The following is a 27,775-nucleotide window of genomic DNA, read 5'->3' on the forward strand; positions in this document are numbered from 1 at the left end:
GAATGAACCAGTTCTAACGCATCTTTGGCTCTATACCCCTTGGCCTTAGAAGGTCTCTTGGTCATTTTACCTTCCAAGCAGGATTCACATGTTGGAAAGTTTTCCAACTCTAATGAACCCAAGAGTCCATCGGCTACAAGCCTTTGAATCCTACTTAGGTTAATATATCCAAGCCTTAGATGCCAAAGATATGTTTGGTTCATTTCTGAAGGTTCTTTTCTCTTATTAGAGTTAGAAGATGTTTTATTAATTTCCATATTTTGATTTGTGGGAGAAATTGGATTTAAAGTGCATAAATTGCCAACTAATGCTCTAGAACAGATAATCACCTTATTTCTCTTTATAACGACATTATTACTAAAAGAGACTGAATATCCATCAAAATACAGTTTAGAAACTAAAATTAAATTCTTTCTAAAACTGGGTACATAAAGATAATTTCTTAAAATCAAATTTCTATTCCTATCAAAAGATAAGTAGACGTCTCCCACTACAACAGCCGCCACCTTAGTAGCATTGCCCATGTAGACAGTTATCTCTCCATCAAATAGTCGCAGGGTTTCCTGGAACCCCTACAAAGAATTGCAAACATGATCAGTGGCTCCCGTATCTACACACCAGGTGCTAGTAGATAACACCGCTAAACATGTTTCAACTACTAGAGTATGAGATATACTTTTATTGTTCTGGTTCCTACGAGGACAATCTGCTTTCCAATGTCCAGACTGCTTGCAGATGAAGCACTTGCCCTTCGGCTTCTTCATTCCAGCTTTCTGTCCTGTACTCTGAGGTTTATTCACCTTCTTTGCTGAAAAAACCTATTTCTTCTTCTTCTTGCCTTTCGACTTAGAAGTAGAACCATTTTCAGCATAATGAATCTGAGAACTATGATGAAATATTCCTTCTACTGCCTGTAGTTCTGTCAGAAGTTCTGCCAACGTATACTCTCTTTTGTTCATGTTATAGTTCAGGCGGAACTGCACAAAACTTCTGGGTAGCGTTTGGAGAATTATATAGACCTGGGTTTCCCCATCGATTTCTCCTCCAAGGACTTGTATTTCAATCAGATAAGCCATCATTTTGAGGATATGATCCCTTACGGGTGTCCCCTCAGACATGGTGGCTATCATTAACTTCCTCATTGTGTCTTGCCTAGCAGTCCAACTCTGGTGCCCAAAGAGTTCTTTGAGATTATTCATTATATCATAAGCTGTTGGTAAATCTTGATGCTAATGTTGCAATACATTTGACATTGATGCCAAAATGTAACACCGCGCCATCTCATCAGCTTTTACCCATTTCTTATGATACTCAATCTCCTCTAGGGTAGAGTCACCGTCAGGTGCATCAGGGCAAGCCTCAGTCAGTACAAACTTATAACTTTCAGCAGTAAGAACTATCCAGGTTTCTTTTCTAATCAATATAGTTGGGACCAGTAAGTTTGTTCTCTTTCAGTATAATGGCTAGTGGGTTGAAAGTCATCCTAAGAATCACAAAAGTAAACTTTGGTCAAGACTCTAAATTTAGAATAATATTGATTCCTCAAACAATACTATTTTAAATTAACCAACACCTCAAATCACCGTGAATATTGCATGCCACGTTAGTGTGGACGTATACAAATTCATCATTTGTAAGAGGAGAGTGTGACCCATTAATTTCATTATCTTGTCATCCTAACTTTATGACAAATAAAATTAATAGTTGGTTTCACTTTGGTCACACAAGATAATAGAAGTGACTCCGTTGGGGAGGATACTATTGAATGCGTCTAAGTATATACCATTACTTGATACTAAGTCCATTAAATAGGATTGTGCCCCTTCAGTTGGAGAAGATCACACGCTCCTAAATAATTTCCTTTAACCATCCATAAAAGGAAGTTTGATCTAGTGATCCGCAACAACGTGGAGGGAGGCACTCAGAGCCAACACGCAAGCTTGTTGCATCACTTACAAACCAGTAATGGAGACCATGAGATTTATTAAAATCCCTCTCCCACTTAGTTATTTAGAAATGAGGATTTTAACCTATGCTAGCATTCATCACATGCATATAAACATCACAGTAAATAAAAGCAATAAATTTAGAAATTAATTTTCCATCTATTATGGCATTTTCCATCACTGTCTTCAGTATGCTCCAACCCTAGCTGCTGTCATCTTTAGCCACCGCTATCGGGTCGAGTTGTCGCATCCTTCTTGTTAGTTAGAGCCCTAGAGCCAATCATTTGATGATTGTATGGACTCATTGTATCATATTCTTGTATATTAATAAAGGCATTTGATTTTGGTTATTATACTTACTTGTATTAGTGCCAAATAAACTAAGTATAATAACGTCCCTGAGTAGAGCGTTCTTACCTATATCAATCGATTGGTTGAATCGATAGTGAGATGATATAGGGAACACTACTCTAAATCATTCCTAGTCGAGTATTAACATTCAGGGACAATGTTAATACAATAAGACTAGCATGTAGGTCAGCTCGATGACTTGATCTCACAAGTCATGGATATAGAGATATCAAACTGACACATGGGTATGCATTAGAGAATGTATACTGAATGACCCGCCATGAGAAAGTATCATGGATCGTTATATGAGTGTCATATACTTTCTCATGTGACTATTAGTATGACTATTGGTCCTTAGACCTGAAGTCATCATGGTTCCCTACATAAGGAGTTATGTACTTTAGTTTCGTCAAACGTCACCCGTAACAGGGTGGACTATAAAGGCGATTACTGGGTATGTAATGAATTATGCAGAGGGATGTGAGTGATGTAGATGGGATCATCCCTCCCATATGACGGGAGGGACATCGGTATTGTTGATAGAGTGAGACCACTAAGTGCATGGCCATGCCCAAATGAGTCAACATTAGATGTTGAGCTCATTTGATCGAGTGAGTCTACTTGGAGTTCAAGATTTAGATTGATTAGAGAATGACACGGTCTATGCCTCATATTGATCAATCTAGATGTCTCGGATAGAAGGACAATGTCACATATTGTGAGGAGTCACAATTAGTAGTCACAAGGTGATGTTGGATCTCAACATTCTCGTAACTTGGGTAGCAATGATGTATTGCTAGATGCCGCTCATTGCTTATGTTTCTAAAGGAGTTTAGAAACATTACCAACGTTACAAGAACCTATTGGGTCACACACAAAGAACATGTGGATGGAGATTAGGTTCATATGATGAACCAATTGGATTAGGTTCATATGATGCACCAAAGATTGGATTCAAATTAGACTTATTGAGTTTGACTCAATTAGATTCAATTGTTGAATGAGTCTAATTTAAATTTGATTCATTGAGTCAATTTATATTAATGAATTGAGATTCATTAAATTGAAATTAACTTGAATCAAATGTTGGATTTAACTCAACAAGGAAGAAATTGGTCAATTTTTACTTGACCAAATGAAAGTTGAAACATCAAGTTTGACTTGATGCATTGCCACATCATAAGGATGACTCATCCTTGCCACATCACCTCCACCTCATGAGACATGCCACCTCATGGGGGTTACACTCTCCCCTTGGCTTTAATGTGACCGGCCACATTAATGGGGAGGTTTGGCCGGCCACACTAATGCAAAGGAGATTTTGTTTTGTGGCAATTGATGTGTGGTTATTGTCTCATCTTCTTCCTAGCTTTCTTCCTCCTCCTTACTGCTGTTGCCGTGAACTTCCAAGAGAGGAGAAGGTGGTTGAGTGAATTCCAAGAGCAAAGGAAGAGTGAAGGTCACAAAGGAGGGATACTACTTCTTGAGTGTATGAGTTTGTTTTGTATTCTCTCTTTTTCTTCCTTTCCAATCCCATCCGAGAGCTCTAGAAAGTGCTAGCACACTTGGGGCTCTCTTCTCCATCCTTGAGTGCTAGAGAGCACTCCTTGTTCGTGTGGATATCACTAGAGGAGTATCTACCTTGATACTTTGGAGATCCAACACGTACCTTGGATGAGCGGGATTTTGCGAGGGCACGCTTCAAAGGTAAAACTCTCAACACATAGATCTAGGAGTAGATCTAAAGTTTTGAAACTCGTACTCGTATTTTTGTTCGGTTTTCCTTGCACGGATCTACGGCTTTGGGTGATTCGGGGTTTCCGCGACGCGAAAAAGCAGTTTTCGCGACCCGAAAAACCCAACAGTGGTATCAGAGCTACGTGCAAGGCTTGTACGAGTTTAATTTTTGGTTTTATGAAAACTAAAGTTTCTGTAATTTTCTTTAAAATTATGATTTTATAGTTTTTATGGGTAATTTTTCCGTAGATGCGAAGCACAAGTGTCTCGGCACTTGTAGGCTTCGGCTACCGGAAAGATTTTTCCAAAACGGCTTCATTTTGCCCCAAATCCATTTGGGACAGTGGGCTTGGGTGCCATTAGATCGCAAAGGAGCAACTCACGATGGTTAGATCATGGGTAGGGGTACTGCTCCTAACCCTGCAATGGGATTTGCTCCGCGATTGCACCCGAAATCGCTAAAAACGAACCTGCCGGGAAGATTTTTCCGAAACGGCAATATCTCGACCCAAATCGTTTTGGGACAGCGAGTTTGGGCGCTGTTGGATCGCAAAGGAATCCTCGCGATGGTTAAATCGCGGGTAGGGGCGCTGCCCCTGGCCCCGCAAGGGGATACGTTCCGCGATTGCGCCCGAAACCGCTAAACGGGACCGCCGGGAAATTTTACTCGTAAAAATTGTAAAAATTATTTTAAAATTATAGAAAATTATGAAAAATATATAATTTTGAATTATATATTAATTTTGTGATAGTCATGGCCCAAAAACCTAATATGATTGGATTGTGTTGTAATTCATAATACGGCCTGCGTGTCGTTATGTGTTTGCGTGTGTTGTATGCTTTTATTTTTCTGCGACCTGCGCGTCGTGCCTTTTTCTTATATTCTTGTTGTAAATTAGATTTAGACTCGAATGTAACTCGAGTTTCAAATTGTAATGTACAAATTAAAGCGGTGGAGGGTCCACACGAGACGGAGTTCCGAGGCGGGCACAAGCAACACAAGGTGGTCAAAGGGAGGAGCTTGGAGAAGCTGTTGACCCTAGGTTGACCATTCGATCTTCTCATTGGCTTGAGAAGATCGTAGTAGGGCCATGACTAAATCACAAATAGATTAATTAGTTAATTACTTATGTATATGATGCATGTTTAATAAGTAATTAATTAATTAGTGCCTTACGATTAGATTAGATCTAAGTCGTGCACATGATGCACCCTTGCGATTAGATTAGATCTAAGTCGTGCACAAGATGCATCCTTTTCTATTAGATTAGATCTCGATCGAACCAACTCTAAATGCCTAACCGTGCCGTGATACCTATCACTACCTCGATCACATGTATTGTTGAATCTGCCAAAGCAGAGCAATACATATTATCTTGGTAGGGTACGGAGGGACAATCTTGGTCCCGCCTATCAACGCATGGGTGAATACAAACTCAATTAGATTGAGTATTTCTAGTTACTCGGTTGGATCGAGTAAACTATAGGCATTATTCCAACGGTTGGAAAAGATAGGTCAAAATCACATCTATATTAACTCTCGGGCGTATTAGCCAAAGCTAACTCGAGTTTTAATATAAATGCGGATATTGATTCTATAAACAAGAGTTGCATAGAGATGTAATTGGTAATCGTTACCTACCGATCATACTAAGCCTTGGGCGTATTAGCCAAAGCTAACTCAAGGGTTAGTATGATGTGGATCTTGTCCCACAAGAATTATAGAATTCAGTGGGAGCATCATTTAATTAAAGGCCTAATTAAATGATTTTAAAAGAATATGATATTTAATTCTGCAAATTTACTGTTGTAGATAACCATGACGTCAAACACGAATTCCTTCTCCCTGCGATCTGTCCTTGAGAAGGACAAGCTCAACGGAGCGAATTTCCTGGACTGATACAGGAACTTGAGAATAGTTTTCACCCAGGAACGTAAACTATACGTTCTGGAGCAGGCCATTCCGGAGGCTCCTCCTGCCAATGCTCCGCGAGCAGACAAAGATGCTTACAAGAAGCATCAAGACGACGCATTAGATGTGTCCTGTCTAATGCTCGCAACCATGAACTCTGAGCTTCAGAAGCAACACAAGTTGATGGGCGCTTACGATATGGTTGAGCATCTTCGCCAACTATATCAGGGACAAGCGAGGCATGAGAGATTTGAGATCTCTAAGGCACTGTTTCAGTGCAAGATGTCAGACGGGGCTCCCGTAGGTCCTTATGTACTCAAGATGATTGGGTACATAGAGAACCTACAAAGACTGGGGTTCCCACTTGGCCAAGAGCTGGCCACTGACTTAATCTTGCAATCCTTGCCGGATAACTATAGTCAATTCGTTCTGAAATATAACATGAACGAGATTGACAAGCCACTACCCGAGCTCCTTAGTATGTTACGAACTGCTGAGGTTAGCCTTAAGAAGGTTAAGCCCATTCTGATGGTCCAAAAGCATAAGGGTAAGGGCAGCCCAAAGGTAAGGGAAAGTCCCAAACCAAGGGCAAAGGCAAGGCACTGAAGCCTAAACGAGGGGTCGCCAAGGATGCCACCTGCTTCCACTGCGGTCAGACCGGACACTGGAAGAGGAACTGTAAGGTATACTTGGAGGATCTTAAGAAGAAGCGAAGTGAGACTTCCACTTCAGGTATATATGTTATAGAAGTCAATCTATCTATTTCTACATCATGGGTATTAGATACTGGATGTGCTTCTCACATTTGTACTGATGTGCAGGCGCTGAGAAATAGCAGGGCATTGACAAAGGGCGAGGTGGACCTACGAGTAGGCAATGGAGCACGGGTTGCTGCTGTTGCTGTAGGGACTTACTGTTTATCTCTGCCCTCTGGGCTTGTACTAGAGTTAGTCGATTGTTGTTATGTGCCTGCATTAACTAAGAACATTATATCAGTTTCTTGTTTGGACAAGAAAGGTTTCTCGTTTATTATAAAGAACAAATGTTGTTCCGTCTACTTAAACGATATGTTCTATTGTAGTGCACTTCTGATAAACGGACTCTATATTCTAGACCTTGAAAGCCCTATCTATAACGTAAATACCAAGAGGTTCAAGTCTAATGACATGAACCAAACCTACCTTTGGCACTGTCACTTAGGTCATATAAATGACAAGCGCTTATCCCAACTCCATAAGGATGGTTTGTTGGACTCATTTGATTTTGAATCATATGAGATATGCGAGTCATGCCTACGAGGCAAGATGACCAAGACTCCCTTTAGTGGGTACAGCGAGAGAGCAACTGATTTGTTAGGACTCATACATAGTGATGTATGTGGCCCTTTCAATGTTGCTGCTAGAGGCGGTTATAGGTACTTCATCACATTTACTGATGACTTCAGTAGATATGGTTATGTCTATTTGATGACACATAAATCTGAATCATTTGAAAAGTTCAAAGAATTCAAGAATGAAGTACAGTACCAGCTTGGCAAGAGTATTAAGGTACTTCGATCAGATCGAGGTGGTGAATACTTAAGCCATGAGTTTCGTGACTACTTAGCTGAGTGTGAGATTTTATCGCAACTCACTCCTCCTGGAACACCACAGTGAAATGGTGTATCTGAAAGGAGGAATCGTACCTTATTAGATATGGTACGATCTATGATGAGTCACACAGATCTTCGGACATATCTATGGGGATATGCTCTAGACACGGCAGCTTTCATTCTCAACCGAGTTCCATCCATGGCCGTGATAAAGACACTATATAGGATATGGACTGGGAGAGATGGCCAGGTGTCTTTCATGAGGATTTGGGGCTGTGAGGCTTACGTACGACGTCAAGTCTCAGACAAATTAGGACCCAAATCCGACAAGTGCTATTTCATCGGATATCCCAAGGAAACTAAGGGATATTACTTCTACATTCCCAGTCAACACAAGGTAGTTGTGGCAAAGACTGGGGTCTTTCTAGAAAGGGACTTTGTTTCTAGAAAGACTAGTGGGAGCGCGCTCGATCTTGAAGAAGTTCAAGATGCGAACAATAGCACTGATGCCTCGATGGAAATTGAACTGGAACACAAAGTGTTGTGGATGATGTTGTTCCACAAGGAGTTGAGGTACAACAACCGGTTCAAGTAGACATACCTCTTCGCTGGTCTGATAGGGTACGTCGTCAGCCTGAGAGATAGTCATTTCTCTTGTCTGACCATGATGACATTATGCTCATAGAGGATGAGCCTACCACCTATTAGGAAGCTGTGATGAGACCAGATTCCGAGATATGGAAGATGGATGTCAAAACCGTGTTTCTGCATAGAAACCTGCTCGAGGATGTGTACATGACACAACTTGAGGGTTTTATAGATCCACAGCAAACTAGTAGAGTATGCAAGCTGCATAGGTCCATTTATGGACTAAAGCAAGCTTCTCGGAGCTAGAATCTTCGATTCGATGATGCAATCAAACAGTTTTGTTTCATCAAGAACGAAGATGAACCTTGTGTCTACAAGAAGGTTGTTGGGGATATAGTTGTCTTCCTCATATTGTATGTGGATGACATACTAATCATTGGGAAGGATATCCCTATGCTTCAGTCTGTCAAGACCTGGCTAGGGAGTTGCTTCTTAATGTAGGACTTAGGTGAGGCATCCCACATTCTAGGGATTTCTGCCTATGTTATATGGCATGAGTCTTTCGAAGACTCAAGGTCCTTCTTCTAGAGAGGAGAGAGACCGCATAGATCAGATCCCTTATGCCTCAGTCATAGGGTCTATCATGTACGCCATGCTATGTACTCGACCTGATGTCTCGTATGCTTTGAGCATGACGAGCAGATACCAGTCAGATCCAGGTGAAAGTCACTGGATAGTGGTCAAGAATATTCTTAAGTAATTATGAAGGCCAAAAGAATATTTCTTGATATATGGAGGCAATGATGAGCTAACTGTAAAGGGTTACAGTGATGCCAGCTTCCAGACCGATCAGGATGATTAAATTTCACAGTCGAGATTTGTGTTTTTCTTGAATGGTAGTGCTATGAGCTGACAAAGTTCACAGCAGTTCTACAACGTTTTCATCTCATTCGAGAGATTATCGATAGAGGAGATGTGAATATTTGCAGAGTATCTATAGAAGCTAACATCGCAGATCCCTTGACCAAGGTTTTGGCACAAAGAAAGCATGATGGTCACACTAGGACATTAGGCCTTAGAGCCTATACTGATTGGCACGAGTGCTAGTGGGAGATTGTTAGTTAGAGCCCTAGAGCCAATCATTTGATAATTGTATGGACTCATTTTATCATATTCTTGTATATTAATAAAGGCATTTGATTTTGGTTATTATACTTACTTGTATTAGTGCCAAATAAACTAAGTATAATAACGTCCTTGAGTAGAGCGTTCTTACCTATATCAATCGATTGGTTGAATCGATAGTGAGATGATATAGGGAACACTACTCTAAATCATTCCTAGTCGAGTATTAACATTCAGGGACAATGTTAATACAATAAGACTAGCATGTAGGTCAGCTCGATGACTTGATCTCACAAGTCATGGATATAGAGATATCAAGCTGACACATGGGTATGCATTAGAGAATGTATACTGAATGACCCGCCATGAGAAAGTATCATGGATCATTATATGAGTGTCATATACTTTCTCATGTGACTATTAGTATGACTATTGGTCCTTAGACCTGAAGTCATCATGGTTCCATACATAAGGAGTTATGTACTTTGGTTTCGTCAAACGTCACCCGTAACAGGGTGGACTATAAAGGCGATTACTGGGTATGTAATGAATTATGCAGAGGGATGTGAGTGATGTAGATGGGATCTATCCCTCCCATATGATGGGAGCGACATCGGTATTCTTGATAGAGTGAGACCACTAAGTGCATGGCCATGCCCAAATGAGTCAACATTAGATGTTGAGCTCATTTGATCGAGTGAGTCTACTTGGAGTTCAAGATTTAGATTGATTAGAGAATGACACAGTCTATGCCTCATATTGATCAATCTAGATTTCTAGGATAGAAGGACAATGTCACATATTGTGAGGAGTCACAATTAGTAGTCACAAGGCGATGTTGGATCTCAACATTCTTGTAACTTGGGTAGCAATGATGTATTGCTAGATGCCGCTCATTGCTTATGTTTCTAAAGGAGTTTAGAAACATTGCCAATGTTACAAGAACCTATTGGGTCACACACAAAGAACATGTGGATGGAGATTAGGTTCATATGATGAACCAATTGGATTAGGTTCATATGATGCACCAAAGATTGGATTCAAATTAGACTTATTGAGTTAGACTCAAGTAGATTCAATTGTTGAATGAGTCTAATTTAAATTTGATTCATTGAGTCAATTTATATTAATCAATTGAGATTCATTAAATTGAAATTGACTTGAATCAAATGTTGGATTTAACTCAACAAGGAAGAAATTGGTCAATTTTGACTTGACCAAATGAAAGTTGAAACATCAAGTTTGACTTGATGCATTGCCACATCATAAGGATGACTCATCCTTGCCACATCACCTCCACCTCATGAGACATGCCACCTCATGGGGGTTACACTCTCCCCTTGGCTTTAATGTGGCCGACCACATTAATGGGGAGGTTACAATGTTGTGGCCGGCCACACTAATGCAAAGGAGGTTTTGTTTTGTGTCAATTGATGTGTGGTTATTGTCTCATCTTCTTCCTAGCTTTCTTCCTCCTCCTTACTGCTGTTGCCGTGAACTTCCAAGAGAGGAGAAGGTGGTTGAGTGAATTCCAAGAGCAAAGGAAGAGTGAAGGTCACAAAGGAGGGATACTACTTCTTGAGTGTATGAGTTTCTTTTGTATTCTCTCTTTTTCTTCCTTTCCAATCCCATCCGAGAGCTCTAGAAAGTGCTAGCACACTTGGGGCTCTCTTCTCCATCCTTGAGTGCTAGAGAGCACTCCTTGTTCGTGTGGATATCACTAGAGGAGTATCTACCTTGATACTTTGGAGATCCAACACGTACCTTGGATGAGCGGGATTTTGTGAGGGCACGCTTCAAAGGTAAAACTCTCAACACAGATCTAGGAGTAGATCTAAAGTTTTGAAACTCGTACTCATATTTTTGTTCGGTTTTCCTTGCACGGATCTACGCCCTTGGGTGATTCGGGGTTTCCGCGACGCAAAAAAGCGGTTTTCGCGGCCTGAAAAACCCAACACTTCTTGCTTCTTATTCCGCTACGCCTCTGGTGCTCCAAAAGTACCTCGCCTCTCAAAAATCCGATCCGCAAAAAAAATAGAATTTTACATATATCGATCCTATATTCCACGAGGGAATGTACATGTATTCTAGATCGAAAATAAAATTCTAAAAAATAATACAGCTCCTGCTGTATTTTATACATACAATCATGCACACAAATAATGCCCTTGACATGTTCAAGGGTCCAATCACACACAATATCAATAAGCCATAATAGTTGGAGCCTGCAACCAAAGAGTTAGCACATCCTACTATTTTCCTGCCTAAATTATGTATGACATGTGCATAACCTATTTGAATTCTAAAAATACACAGAGGCAAACCCTAGCTCTGATACCAATTGTTGGTTAAACCTAGGAAAATGTACCGGTTCCACTGTACAATAATTTTTGTACAAGTGTCGAACCTTTCCTTAATTAACCTATTGTGTTCTTTAGAAATTAAATAAGGAATCGCAGATGGAACTTAACATCATTGATTCCAAATTTAACTTATCTGTTCTTAATGGTTTAGATTTGAATCGCAAGCGGAACTTAACACTATTGATTCAAATCTACCTAGGTTATTAATTCCATAAATATTAATTTCCAAAATTGGCTTCTAGGACTGCATGGCGAGGCACATGGCCTTCTTGGATATGGGAGCAACCACCACTGCCTAGGCAAAGCCTTTTAAGGAAAGCTAATATTTATTTCCTTAAATAACTCTAGGTTAACCAAAAGGAACAATCGAATCTCAAATTCGAAAAAGAAGAAAACACAAAATTGAAAAATAAATTCGATAAACTAGATCTAATTGCCTCTTGTATTTAGAATTCATACAAAGAAAAATAACTAGTATGATGCGGAAGAAAAATACTAGTTATACCTTTTCTTTGTAATCTAATGACCTCGAGATCTTCTGTCGTATTCCTCGCCTCGCCTTGGACGACGTGTGGGCGACGATCCTCCAAGATGAACACCACCCAAAAGCTTCCTCCTTCTTCTTCTAAAATCCGGCCACCACCACCACCAAAGAGAAGAGAGCAAAGGGAGAGGAAGAAGGGAGAGGGCCGACCACACCAAGAGATCACCCAAGCACAAGAATAAGAGTTGTATCTCATGAAGCCCCCTCACCCCTTCTTTTATATTACTTGCCCAAGGAAAATAAGGAAAAACCTTTTACAAAAAATAAAATCATCCAAGTGTTTTTCCTTTTCCCTTTTTATTTTTCCTTTTCTTTCCTCTTGATTGAATGAATCATCAATCAATGGTTGAGATCAATCCTATTTGGTTTAGGATTGAATTTGGTTTAATCCTATTGGCCGGCCCTTGCTTGGGCACCAAGCAAGCTGGCCGGCCACAATTAAAAGGAAAGGAAAAATAATTTTTTTAAAAATTTTACAAGAAGAAATCCTCTTATAAAATTTACAAGCTCTTTTTCCTAAAGTATGAGTTTAAAAACGAAAATTTCTAAAAATTAAAATCATGTTTTAAAATTTAAAAAACTCTCTTATAAAATTTCCTTTTTTAACATGGTGATAGAAAATTTGAATTTTTAAACTTCTTTTCGTTTTTTTTCTTAAACCATATGGATGGTTAAAAAAGGAAAGTTTTAAAATCTTTTAAACTCTCTATTTAAACATGTCGCCTAATTCAAATAAGGAAAGTTTTAAAAATTAAAATCTCTCTTTTAAAACTTATAGTTTTCTACAAAGAGATGATTTTGAAAATTCAAAACAACCCTCCCTTTTTGAATTATTATGACGGGCCCCTACAAGCTTGGTCACCAAGCTATAGGGCCGACCCCTTCAAGAGGATGTGGCCGACCATTGCTTGGTCACCAAGCAATGATCCGACCCCCTTCTTGGACACCAAGAAGAGCCTTACATTTGGATGGCCTTGAGGCTATAATGAGGATACGACAAGAACCTATAGGAGAAATTGGTTTTGGCCTTTTGATGAGCTTGAGTATCCCGTGTTCGCCCCGAACACACAACTCAAGTTCATCGATAATAACTCATTCCACTAGAGAGTTATTACCGCACTACCGCATCAATCCCAAATTACATTATGGGCTCCTTCTTATCATGAGTGTGTTAGTCTCCCTGTGTTTAAGATTATGAATGCCCACTAATTAAGTAAGTTACTGACAACTCACTTAATTAATATCTAGCTCCAAGAGTAGTACCACTCAACTTTATTGTCATGTCGGACTAGATCCACCTGCAGGGTTTAACATGACAATCTTTATGAGCTCCTCTTGGGGACATTCTCAACCTAAATAACTAGGACACAGATTCCTTCTATAATCAACAACACACACTATAAGTAATATCATTTCCCAACTTATCGGACATATTGATTTATCGAGCTAAACCTCACCCTTTGATAAATCAAAGAAATAAATATTAAATATATGTGCTTGTTATTATATTAGGATTAAGAGCACACACTTCCATAATAACTAAGGTTTAGTTCTTTTACTAAGTCAGTACAAAAGAACATACCTAAATGATCCTACTCAATACACTTAAAGTGTATTAGTGTAATTTATTAGTCAAGATAAACTAATACTTAATTACACTATGACTATACTGATAGTTTGTTCCTTTCTATCTTAGTCGCGAGCAACTGTTTATAATTTATAGAGAACCGACAACATGATCTTCTGAGTGTGACACCACACTCCATGTTGTCTACTATATAAATTAATTGAATAATTACATTTAATAAATAAATGCAGATATTGACCAATGTGATTTTTTTATTTTAACAAATAAATGTTTACAAAAGCTAGGCTTTTAGTATACACTCCAACAACTATACCCTGCAAAATAGATTATTAGCACAATTCATTGTTTGACAAAAATGAGTATGACTTAGATTCCGTCATACCGAGACCGGAATCTAGTCACGATCTCAACTTAGATTTCTGAAATGAATCTAAGTTGGATCGATGCCTAAGTTCCCTTCTCGGGAACACGTCCTCACAGTCACTCCCCTCCAGTGACTTACCTTTACTTACATGCTAGACGTCCGGTCAGCCCTTCGACTCGTCTGGACTTCTCGCCAGCTATCCGGTCAGCCCGTTGACCTAGTTGGACTTCATGCCAAATGTCCGGTCAACCCGTCGACCCATTTGTTCTTCATGCCAGCTATCCGGTCGACCCGTTGACCTAGCTGGCCTTCGTGTCAGACATCCGGTCAGCCCGTCGACCAGTCTGGGCTTCTCCTGCACACTCGGTCAGAGTGTTAGATTACCACTAAAACTAACTTAACCTATTTTGTCATTCATCAAAACCTAGGTTAGACCATTAGTGCTAACCGCACCAATATATTTAACATCGAGCGAACTCAAGAATTCAAGGACTAGACGAGTGTAAGTCGGTGCATAACAATACATTATATCATTCCAATCTAAAGATCTAATCATCCAAACAATATCATCCCAAATTCCTAGCATATCCATAGTGGCGGGATCCATATATTTCGTGCATACAATTTTCCTAGCGACAAGGTTATCATATCTAACTTTTTGATCTTGATTTCTAAAAATAATATTAAATGTATTTTCATTACCTTCGTCGCGTGCTACCCTCTTCCCTTTGCCTTTGTCACCTCCCGATGCATCTCCTTCTCCAGATCCACCACTTCCTCGACGAAGTCTCTTCAAGATCTGCGACATGGTGAGCTTAGAATTCCGTGGAGATGAATCTTTGAGGATAGGAGAAGGGGAGAGGAGGTGTAACGCCCGCCCTTCCAGGTAGCACTAAGGCCACCCTGGAGGGACGGACGTCACTGAAACATAGACATCAATTACTAATGCATATGGATTCATGGCAGCGGAAGACTTATTTAAATTTATTTTTCTTTTATCATATGCATTTAGTTTACTTATCATGGCATGTGAATCAAATCATACTGAACATTTCATCATATAATCATTATTCTAACATGAGTAAAATATCATAAGTGTATGAAATACTAGCTGAAATCATCATCATAAGCATAGGGTCCAACTTAGTTCACATGCACAGCTTAACTAATTATAAGTTCCAAAACTTAAGTAGATCTATCCACCGAGCACTTCCACACACATCCATCACCTTTCCTGCTACTCCCCTTAATTGATCCATTCCTTGTCTTTATCTGCAGTACAAGGAAAACGTGTAGCTATAAGCCATAGGCTTAGTGAGGTCCTTGCCTACCCATAAATCCGAAAAACACATAACATAACATAACATGTAGAAATCATAGCATAGCATAACATAGCATGGAGAATCATAACATAGAACATATCTTATCATGTAAAAACCATAACATCTCATAACATAACATGAGAGGAAGCAGAACATAATATATCATATCACATAAGGAGCATAACATATCAAAGTATATCATGTGAGTGTATATCATGAATCATATCACATTCTGTAAGCACATATCATGAAGTCTATCATATCATGTAAACATGTATCATAACTCATACCTGTTCATAAGGGTGCATAAACATAATTTCATAAATATGTGCATGTAGATGCAATATGTATATTTTTAAAACATGTATCATGGAATGCACATATGCATCATGCTTCTTTCAAAACATATAGTATACATACTTGAATATCATATCATCATCATGAGAAGGGCCCTGGCTTGTACCACATGTAAACATAACTGTGCGCAATCCCTAGGACATGGTAACTAGCCCCGAACCTACTAGGGATCTAGATCCGTTCATAGTCCGTCGACCTAGGGGCGTACTGAGGAGTCCATCCCTTAACGAGGTCCGTTCATAGTCCGTCGACCCCGGGGCGCTTATGGAGCCCACCCTTGGTACAAGCCATACAAAGTAAAATATCATGCATATCATACATGTCATAATTCTTGTCATATTATTAAGAGAGCTCTTGATCCCAACTTAAGGGAAGCATCTCTTTACCATAGCATGAAGAGTGCTCTTGATCCCAACTTAAGGGAAGCAACTCTTTTCCATAACATGAAGAGTGCTCTTGGTCCCAGCTTAAGGGAAGCAACTCTTTAGGCTTTTCTTCTTACATAAGCCATTCATACATGCATTATGAAACATAACATGTTCTTATCATAACATAAAGTATAACATGTCATTTTCATATCATCAAACATGGCATATCATCTCATGAACTTAGCATACATATCGTGAACATGGCATATCATATCATGAGTCTAGCATATCATATCATTAACATGGCATATCATGTCATAAGTCTATCATATCATATCATGAACATGGCATATCATATCATAAGACATAGCAATGCAACATATCATAAGGTATATTTTCATCATATCATGAAGCATGAAAGATTAATCTACTCATATATCAAAGGCTACATATCATGAGAATACATAACATGTTTAGTTAGGTTTCAACTCTTTCCTAACCCAATTAATCCATCTTGGCCGAACCACATCAGTAGGTTTCATCCTCATTTCATTTCATATTAAGCATAGAACTTACCCACATAACATGTAAACTTGATCTAAACACATACAAGGCATTATACTTCATGAATAAGCATGTTTGAGTTCAAAACTCTAACCTTAATCCATTTATCTCAATTTGGCCGAAACATATCAGTAGGGTTCTTATATCATTTGGTTCCATATGAAGCATAAAACTTATCCACATAACATGTAAACTTGACCTAAGCACATACAAGGCATTATACTTCATGAATAAGCATGTTTGAGTTCAAAACTCTAACCCTAACCCATTTATTTCAATTTGGCCGAAACACATCAGTAGGGTTCTTATATCATTTGGTTCCATATGAAGCATAAAACTTACCCACATAACATGTAAACTTGACCTAAGCAGATACAAGGCATTATACTTCATGAATAAGCATGTTTGAGTTCAAAACTCTAACCCTAACCCATTTATTTCAATACGGCCGAAACATATCAGTAGGGTTTCATATCATTTTATCCCATATGAAGCATACAACTTAAACATATAACATGCAAATTTGATCTAAGCATATACAAGACACTATACAAGCATATACAAGGCATTATAATTCATGAATAAGCCTATTTGAGTTCAAAACTTTAACCGTAACCTATTTATCTCAACTTGGCCGAAACATATCAGTAGGATTTCATATCATTCAATTCCATATGAAGCATACAACTTAAACATATAACATGCAAATTTGATCTAAGCATATACAAGGCACTATACAAGCATATACAAGGCATTATACTTCATGAATAAGCCTATTTGAGTTCAAAACTTTAACCCAAACCTATTTATCTCAACTTGGCCGAAACATATCAGTAGGGTTTCATATCATTTTATTCCATATGAATCATATAACTTAACCATATAACATGCAAACTTAATCTAAGTATATACAAGGCATTGTACAAGCACATACAAGTCACCATACTTCATGAATGAGACTATTTGAGTTCAAAATTATAACCCTAACTTATTTATCTAAATTTGGCCGAAACATATCAGTAGGGTTTCATGATTTTTCATTCCATATCAAGCATAAAAAATTAGGTTATCCACATATAACTTTTCCTACATCATAAAAGAGTACAACTACTATGGTTTCTATGCAAAATTCTTCACCTAAGGCCTATAAGTCATGTTGGCCGAAACATATGTATAGAAATCTCCTTGTTTTTGTCACAACATGAAGAATGAGAACTTAACTATCAACACATAAAATTCACATATCATATAAGTATGAAATCAAGCATGTTCTCACAAGAAAAAGAACCTAGCCTTAACCCTCTTTTGTCTCTTGGCCGAAATATTCATAGTGAGGGTTTAGATTTCTTTTTTTTTTTATAAAACATAACTTGAAACTTGTTGACCCTAAAAGATCATCCATCAAAACCCACAAGAAAATTTTACGATTTTGAAAACTCTTGAAAAAAACTTAACGATCGATTCGAAAACAACTTGTACTGCAGTGAGGGGAATACTCACATCCTTCGCTAAATTCTCTAAGGAGGGAACCTTGCTTGTGAATCCTTCCTAGAGGAGAGCTTCCTTGCTCCTTGGTCTCGGCAAGAGGATGAGAGGGAGAGAGAGGTCACGGTGAGGGAGAGTAGGAGGAGAATGAGAGCAAAAATGACAACTCATCTTTAATTTCCTCCTTTTATTCATTATGAGAGGAGGAAGGAAAATATATTTTTCTTCCTCCTTTCTTTTACTCTCCTCATAATTAAGAGAAAGTCTAGATACATCCCTTCTTGGTGAGTAAGAAAGGAATATTCTAGAGCATCTCTTCATTAGAGAGGGAGAAGACAACTCTTACTTCTCCTTCTAAGAGAAGAGTCTTTTCTTCTTACATTTAATTATGGTTTCCCTCTATTTCCTAACAATAATTTCTCTTGGTCTAGTGGTTATCTTATTTAGGCATCTAATGAGAGATCTAGAGTTCAAGTCCTAGATCTTATGTATTTTTATTTCTATTTTGTTTGTTTAAGTGTTCGGCTAGGAGCAAAATTCAACTAAAGCATATATATTTTTCTTTATTCATGATAGAATATTCTAGAATTTTGCTAAGGACCCTATGAGTGTTACAGTCTCCCATACCTCATAAAAGTTCGTCCTTGAACTTAAAATAAAAATTCCGGTAACTCAGAACTTCCTACTGAGCGCATCTGCTACCTTGTTTGCTTTTCCCGGATGATAAAAGATCTCGCAGTCATAATCCTTGACTAGCTCGAGCCATCTCCGTTGTCGCATGTTTAGGTCTTTCTGTGTAAAGAAATATTTCAGACTCTAGTGATCTGTATAAATCTTACACTGGACCCCATATAGATAATGCCTCCATATCTTGAGAGCAAAGACTACAGCGGCTAGCTCTAAATCATGTGTGGGATAATTCTTTTCATGCTCCTTAAGTTGTCGAGAGACATACGCAATGACTTTTCCATTCTGCATAAGTATAGCTCCGAGTCCCAATCTAGAAGCATCGCTGTACATATCGAATCCCTCGTTACTTTCTGGAAGAGTGAGAATTGGGGCACTAGTCAATTTTTTCTTCAACTCCGCGAAGCTTCTTTCACAATCCTCCGTCCATTCATACCTCTTGTTCTTCTTGGTGAGGGCCGTCATGGGGGCTGCAATTCTGGAAAAACCCTCTACGAATTTTCGATAATAGCCGGCTAGTCCGAGGAAACTTCGGATTTCACTGGCATTCTTTGGTCTGTTCCAGTTACTCACGGCTTCTATCTTGCTTGGGTCTACCATAATTCCGTCCTTAGAGATCACGTGACCCAAAAATGACACCTGGTCAAGCCAAAATTCACACTTTGAGAATTTGGCATACAATTGTCTCTCTCAGAGAATTTGTAATGTTATGCTCAGTTGCTCAACGTGCTCTTCCTAGGTCTTCGAGTAGATAAGAATATCATCGATGAAGACTATCACAAATTTATCGAGATATTTCGAGAACACTCGATTAATCAATTCCATGAATAGGGTAGGAGCATTTGTAACTCCGAAGGGCATTACTACGAATTCATAATGTCCGCATCTCGTTCAGAAGGTCGTGTTTGGTATATAATCTTGTTTCACTTTCTCTTGATGATAGCCAGATCTCAAATCAATCTTGGAGAAGACGGTGGCACCTTTCAATTGGTCAAATAAGTCATCAATCCGAGGTAAAGGGTACCTGTTCTTGATTGTTACTTTATTCAGCGCTCAGTAATCTATGCACATTCGCATAGATCCATCCCTTTTCTTCACAAATAGTACGGGAGCTCCCCATGGAGAGTGGCTAGGGCGAATAAGTCCTTTGTCAAGTAACTCTCGTAACTATTCCTGTAGCTCTTTCAATTCAGCTGGCGCCATACGGTAGGGTGCCTTAGAGATCGGTTTAGTTTCAGGAATCAATTCGATCTCAAATTCAATTTCTCTGTCAGGTGCTAACCCTGGCAGTTCATCGGGGAAGACATCCGGAAAGTTGCATACAACTCTGACATTCTCTAGCTTCTGATCCTCTGCTCTACTTGCATCGACCACATGTGCTAGAAACCCCGTGCATCCATTGCTCAACAGCTTCCGTGCTTCCAGAGCTGATAGGAATTTCTCAGTCTCTCCCCTTGGCATTCCGCTAAATTCAAATATCAATTCTGCCTCGGGCCGGAAGACCACCTTTCTTTTACGGCACTCAATCGAAGCTCCGTATTTGCTCAAGAAATCCATGCCCAATATTATATCATAATCCTGCATATCCAGCACTATCAGATCACAGTATAGTTCCCTGTCTGCAATTTGGATAGGTGCGGCTCGCAGCATATGAGTGGATGGCATTACTTCTCCTGAAGGCAGGGTCGTTAAAAATTTGCCATCTAAGGCTTGTGGTGGCATATCTATCTTACTTGTGAAGGGTGTAGAGATAAACGAGTGTGTTGCCCCAGTGTCAAATAATAGAGTAGCATACTGACTGAAAATGAGTATTTGACCTGTGACAACAGTCGAAGCGTTCGCCACATCTTCTCTAGTGAGGGAGTGGATCCTGGCATTCGTCATAGCTGGCGGGGCTTCCAGTCTTCCTTGGCTTATCTGAGGGCCTTCTAGTGCAGCTTGCATTAGATGTAGCTGTGAGGGGGCACCTCTGTTCTGGATACTTTGCTGCTGAGGTGTCTGCATCTGAGTAGGACAATTTCTGGCCAAGTGTCCTTCCAATCCGCAGCTGTAGCACTTATTCGTGCCCACACGGCATTTTCCCGGATGCTTCTTTCCGCAGGTGGTGCACTGAGGAAACATAGGTTGCTTGTTCGCTGAACCACCCTGAGAACTGTTCCATTGTTTTCTTTTACCGTTGGAGTTTCCCTTCCAGTTGGTTCTGATATGTTGAGGTTTCTGAACTTGACTCTTACCCTCATTCATCGACTTCTGATAGTGTTCAGTGATCAGAGCACTGCTAATTAATTCTTCGGTGGTCTGTGGTCTATTAACGTCGCCGGCCACATTTAGGGCTATTTCGGGTCTGAGCATCTTCAGCATAATTCTGACCCTTTCTCTTTCTGTACTGACCAGCTCTGGACATAGGCGTGCTAATCGATTAAATTTCTTCACGGCCTCATTCACTGATAGGTCACCTTGCCGAAACTCGGTGAACTCGTCGTAGTGTTTATTGGTCACCCGCATATGGAAGAACTCTTCAAGGAATTCAGTCTCGAAGTCTGTCCATCTCATCTGATTCACCTGTCTCCTTGCTTTGACTCGGTCGCACCACATTCTAGCATCGCCTGTAAGGCAAAACGATGCACACTTAACCTTCTCGTGTTCTGGCCAATCTAAAAGCTCCACGATGCTTTCCACGGTCTTAAGCCACGCCTGAGCATCCCATGACTCACATTTTCCGGAGAAGGCTTCTGGCTTCAACCTCTGCCACTGAATCAGGTATGCCTCTTGTCGGACCACTGGAATAGGAGTTACCGGTGGTACCGGTGCCGGAGGTACTGGTACAGCCGTAGGTATAATAGGTACCGCATTCGGGTTCCCTGGTGGTGTAACAAGATTCCCTTGCTGATTCATCAATGCAGTGATCGTTTGTTGTTGTTCCGTGACCTGACGCTGGAGCTCGGTAATCACATGCATCAGATCGGGTGGAGGTACCGTCTCATCTGCTCGGGTAGTTCGTGTTCTAACCATGCTTTATCTTCAATAATCACAATAAACTAATATAAGTTATCGTTATTCATAACCAGGCTACCCTAAGGTTGTTGTTGTTCCTAATCTACCATCATATATATCTTAACTAAAAATGTGATAACTAAATAAATAAGATAATAAGCATGCATATTATCAAACATCATAAAGAAAATAGATCAAGCATAAATATCACATCAAAATAAAATTTAAGCATAAAATTCTTACTTGGAGCGGCAGGATAAAGGCTTGATGTGTGTGTAGTGGAAGGTAGACATGCTCTGATACCATACTGTAACGCCCGCCCTTCCAGGTAGCACTAAGGCCACACCGGAGGGACGGAGGTCACTGAAACATAGACATCAATTACTAATGCATATGGATTCATGGCAGCGGAAGACTTATTTATTTTTTTTTTCTTTTATCATATGCATTTAGTTTACTTATCATGGCATGTGAATCAAAGCATACTGAACATTTCATCATATCATCATCATTCTAACATGAGTAAAATATCATAAGTGTATGAAATACAAGCTGAAATCATCATCATAAGCATAGGGTCCAACTTAGTTCACATGCACAGCTTAACTAATTATAAGTTCCAAAACTTAAGTAGATCTATCCACCGAGCACTTCCACACACATCCATCACCTTTCCTGCTACTCCCCTTAATTGATCCATTCCTTGCCTTTATCTGCAGTAGAAGGAAAACGTGTAGCTATAATCCAAAGGCTTAGTGAGGTCCTTGCCTACCCATAAATCCGAAAAACACATAACATAACATGTAGAAATCATAGCATAGCATAACATAGCATGGAGAATCATAACATAGAACATATCTTATCATGTAAAAACCATAACATCTCATAACATAACATGAGAGGAAGCAGAACATAATATATCATATCACATAAGGAGCATAACATATCAAAGTATATCATGTGAGTGTATATCATGATTCATATCACATTCTGTAAGCACATATCATGAAGTCTATCATATCATGTAAACATGTATCATAACTCATACCTGTTCATAAGGGTGCATAAACATAATTTCATAAATATGTGCATGTAGATGCAATATGTATATTTTTAAAACATGTATCATGGAATGCACATATGCATCATGCTTCTTTCAAAACATATAGTATACATACTTGAATATCATATCATCATCATGAGAAGGGCCCTGGCTTGTACCACATGTAAACATAACTGCGCGCAATCCCTAGGACAGGGTAGCTAGCCCCGAACCTACTAGGGATCTAGGTCCATTCATAGTTCGTCGACCTAGGGGCGTACTGAGGAGCCCATCCCTTAACGAGGTCCGTTCATAGTCCGTCGACCCCGGGGCGCTTATGGAGCCCACCCTTGGTACAAGCCATACAAAGTAAAATATCATGCATATCATATCTCATCATATCATTCATGTCATAATTCTTGTCATATCATTAAGAGAGCTCTTGATCCCAACTTAAGGGAAGCATCTCTTTACCATAGCATGAAGAGTGCTCTTGATCCCAACTTAAGGGAAGCAACTCTTTTTCATAACATGAAGAGTGCTCTTGGTCCCAGCTTAAGGGAAGCAACTCTTTAGGCTTTTCTTATTACATAAGCCATTCATACATGCATTATGAAACATAACATGTTCTTATCATAACATAAAGTATAACATGTCATGTTCATATCATCAAACATGGCATATCATCTCATGAACTTAGCATACATATCATGAACATGGCATATCATATCATGAGTCTAGCATATCATATCATTAACATGGCATATCATGTCATAAGTCTATCATATCATATCATGAACATGGCATATCATATCATAAGACATAGCAATGGAACATATCATAAGGCATATTTTCATCATATCATGAAGCATGAAAGCTTAATCTACTCATATATCAAAGGCTACATATCATGAGAATACATAACATATTTGGTTAGGTTTAAACTCTTTACTAACCCAATTAATCCATCTTGGCCGAACCACATCAGTAGGTTTCATCCTCATTTCATTCCATATTAAGCATAGAACTTAACCACATAACATGTAAACTTGATCTAAACACATACAAGACATTATACTTCATGAATAAGCATGTTTGAGTTCAAAACTCTAACCTTAATCCATTTATCTCAATTTGGTCAAAACATATCAGTAGGGTTCTTATATCATTTGGTTCCATATGAAGCATAAAACTTATCCACATAACATGTAAACTTGACCTAAGCACATACAAGGCATTATACTTCATGAATAAGCATGTTTGAGTTCAAAACTCTAACCCTAACCCATTTATTTCAATTTGGCCGAAACACATCAGTAGGGTTCTTATATCATTTGGTTCCATATGAAGCATAAAACTTACCCACATAACATGTAAACTTGACCTAAGCACATACAAGGCATTATACTTCATGAATAAGCATGTTTGAGTTCAAAACTCTAACCTTAACCCATTTATTTCAATTTGACCGAAACATATCAGTAGGGTTTCATATCATTTTATCCCATATGAAGCATACAACTTAAACATATAACATGCAAATTTGATCTAAGCATATACAAGACACTATACAAGCATATACAAGGCATTATACTTCATGAATAAACCTATTTGAGTTCAAAACTTTAACCCTAACCTATTTATCTCAACTTGGCTGAAACATATCAGTAGGATTTCATATCATTCAATTCCATATGAAGCATACAACTTAAACATATAACATGCATATTTGATCTAAGCATATACAAGGCACTATACAAGCATATACAAGGCATTATACTTCATGAATAAGCCTATTTGAGTTCAAAACTTTAACCCTAACCTATTTATCTCAACTTGGCCGAAACATATCAGTAGGGTTTCATATCATTTTAGTCCATATGAATCATATAACTTAACCATATAACATGCAAACTTAATCTAAGTATATACAAGGCATTGTACAAGTACATACAAGTCACCATACTTCATGAATGAGCCTATTTGAGTTCAAAATTATAACCCTAACTTATTTATCTCAACTTGGCCGAAACATATCAGTAGGATTTTATATCATTCAATTCCATATGAAGCATACAACTTAAACATATAACATGCAAATTTGTGTTGCTGTAGTAAGCATCCGACGATCGAACCTCAGTTTTGATAATGGAAAATGGATTCAAAGTTAAGATTCCTTGTTATCTAACGTGGTTAAATAAGGTTTCAGGAAAGTCCTAACTGCGGTTAGGCAAGGGAAAATCCTAAGGGGGGGTAACCTTAGGTCCTAGGGGGTGGTAACCCTAGGTGAAGGAAAATCCTAAGGGGGGGTAACCTTAGGTCCTAGGGGGTGGTAACCCAGGGTGAAGGAAAATCCAAAGGGGGGGTAACCTTAGGTCCTAGGGGGTGGTAACCCTAGGTGGAAAGTCCTGGTGTCGCGAACCAGGTGAAAGTCTGGACTAGCCGGGAAGCGGATGTCCAGTAGAAAGTCCGGAAGCGTCGAGTGCTGAGCAAAAGTCCAGTCGATCTGGAGGATCGCACTGGCAACAGGTAAATCTCCTGAGTGGAGTAGGTGAGGACGTGTTCCCCGTAGAGGGAACAATAGGCGTCGGGTCGACCTAGGGTTTCCGGTAGGAAACCCGAAGTCAGACTCGGACAGTCCGGAGACTGTCTATACTTCACTTATCACATTTATTGCATTAGGTGCTAACTTTGTGTTGCAGGGTAGTGTTTGGGACTAACGTATCTTGCAGGGGCAAAGGAACAACCTAAAGCCTCGGATGAACAGTGTCCGAGGCGCCTTCATGGAGCTTGGAGGCGCCTCGGGCGCAAGGCAAGGAGCTGGCTGCGAGAAGCTGTTCAAGGCGCCTTGGTGAACAGTGTAAGGCGCCTTGAATAGATGAAGGCGCCCTGTGAACAGTGGAAGGCGCCTTGAATCTGTGATAAGGTTCAACCAGTTCGCCCCTTATCTCCGCGGCTGACTCGGCCATTCAAGGCGCCTTGGTGAACAGTAGAAGGCGCCTTGAACACCCTTTATAAGGGGTTTCGACCAGCAGCTCTCTTCAACGAACTCTAAGCAATCCTTACGCTACAAGCTGCTCTAGAAACGCCCAGAAGTGCTGTTACAAGTCCCCGACAACCCGGAGCTTCAGATTCTGCTACTTTATTGTTGTCGGTATAATTTGTTTTAGTTCTTTCAATTGTAATATCTTATTGAACATTTTACGAGCTTATAGTTGTTTCCCACGGAAAGCGATCAAAGATCGCGGGCCTTCGAGTAGGAGTCGCCTTAGGCTCTGAACAAAGTAAAATCTCTCGTGTCTCTCTGTGTGTGTTTGTTCTTTATTCCGCTGCGTGTTTTTAAACTCCGATAGTTTTTCGATTTGAAAAAGAAATAGCCACGAGCGCTATTCACCCCCCCTCTAGCGCGTCTCGATCCAACAATTGGTATCAGAGTGGGGTCGCTTTGAACGTGTGCAACCACTATTCAAGCATTTTTTTTCGTGGCTTTGTTGAACTGATCCAACATTTTTTACGCCTTTCATTTTTTCCCTCCAAAACTGCTTTTGAAAAATTAATTTTCATCTTTTCACCATTGGTTGGAATTAGCGAAATATTGCATTTTCAAAAACTTGTGGTAATATTTTTTTAATATTATTTTAATAATATTTTAATAATATTTTATTATTTTTTTCGAAATTCCTGAATTACTATCTTTATTTCTCTCCTGCACTACTAATCCAAGACTAAGTCTTGGAACAAGTTTTATTGTGTTTATTTTACGAGATTTCTTCTAATGGCCTACGAAGATGGGTACAACTCCACATGCCTACCATTGTTGTCTGACGAAAACTTCAGATACTGGAAAGACCAGGTGGAGCATCAATTAAAGACCGAAGCAGAAATATGGACCATAGTCCATATTGGATTCACTCTCCCCACCAAAGAAGGTGTACTCATCACCTGTGAGAAGTGGGATGCACAAACAATAAGGACATTCGTGGCAAATGCAAAAGCAACTTACATTCTCCTATGCGGACTAACAAATTCAGATCTTGATCGAGTTGGAAAGTTCAACAATGCTAAGGAGCTTTGGGAGAAAGTGCTCAAGCTTTATGAGATCCCTTCAGAGTTAGAAGATCGAATAGAACCTGAGTCCGAATTTGAAATTGAATCCTCAGAGTCAACCTCCGAACTAGACTCAGAAAAATCAGAGCAAACCGATATCATAGCACTGATGGCCAAAGACGAGATATCTGAATCTGAGTCAGAATTTGAAATGGCAACGGTCAAGGGGGAGGATCCTATCACAGATCTAAAAGGTAAAATTGTAAATTCAAATTGTAAATCTCTCATAATCTGTTTTAAGTGTAGGGAGAGAGGGCACTATAGAAACGACTGCCCCACTCGTAAGACTCGACCGGCACAATCGGAGGAGAAGGAGAAAATGATCAGGAGAGGGAAGAAATACATCAAATGCTCCAAATGCAAACTAATGGGTCACTGCAAAAGACAATGCCCAGAAAGAAGACCCAAGAATCCAGAGGGAGAAATCAAGGTTAGTACATTTACATTATATGAAAATCCAGTTTTTGCAACACATGATCGCACTAGCTTAACTAATCCTGCTTGCTCTAGTATAGATTTCTCTTCAAAATTAGATATGCATGCTAATAATGTAATGAACAAAATTAATTCAAATAAAAATAAGAAATTAACTCTTAGAAAAGTAGAAATACAAAATAATATTTTAAAAGATAAAGTTGATAAATTAGAGAAGATTGTTAATAATTTAGTCAAATCACGAAATCTAGACTTGGGTTATAAATCTAAAGTAAAACTTAAACAGTACAAACCAAGTTATAATC

Source organism: Zingiber officinale, chromosome 9B, assembly GCF_018446385.1.
Source record: "Zingiber officinale cultivar Zhangliang chromosome 9B, Zo_v1.1, whole genome shotgun sequence".
Taxonomy (NCBI): Eukaryota; Viridiplantae; Streptophyta; class Magnoliopsida; order Zingiberales; family Zingiberaceae; genus Zingiber; species Zingiber officinale.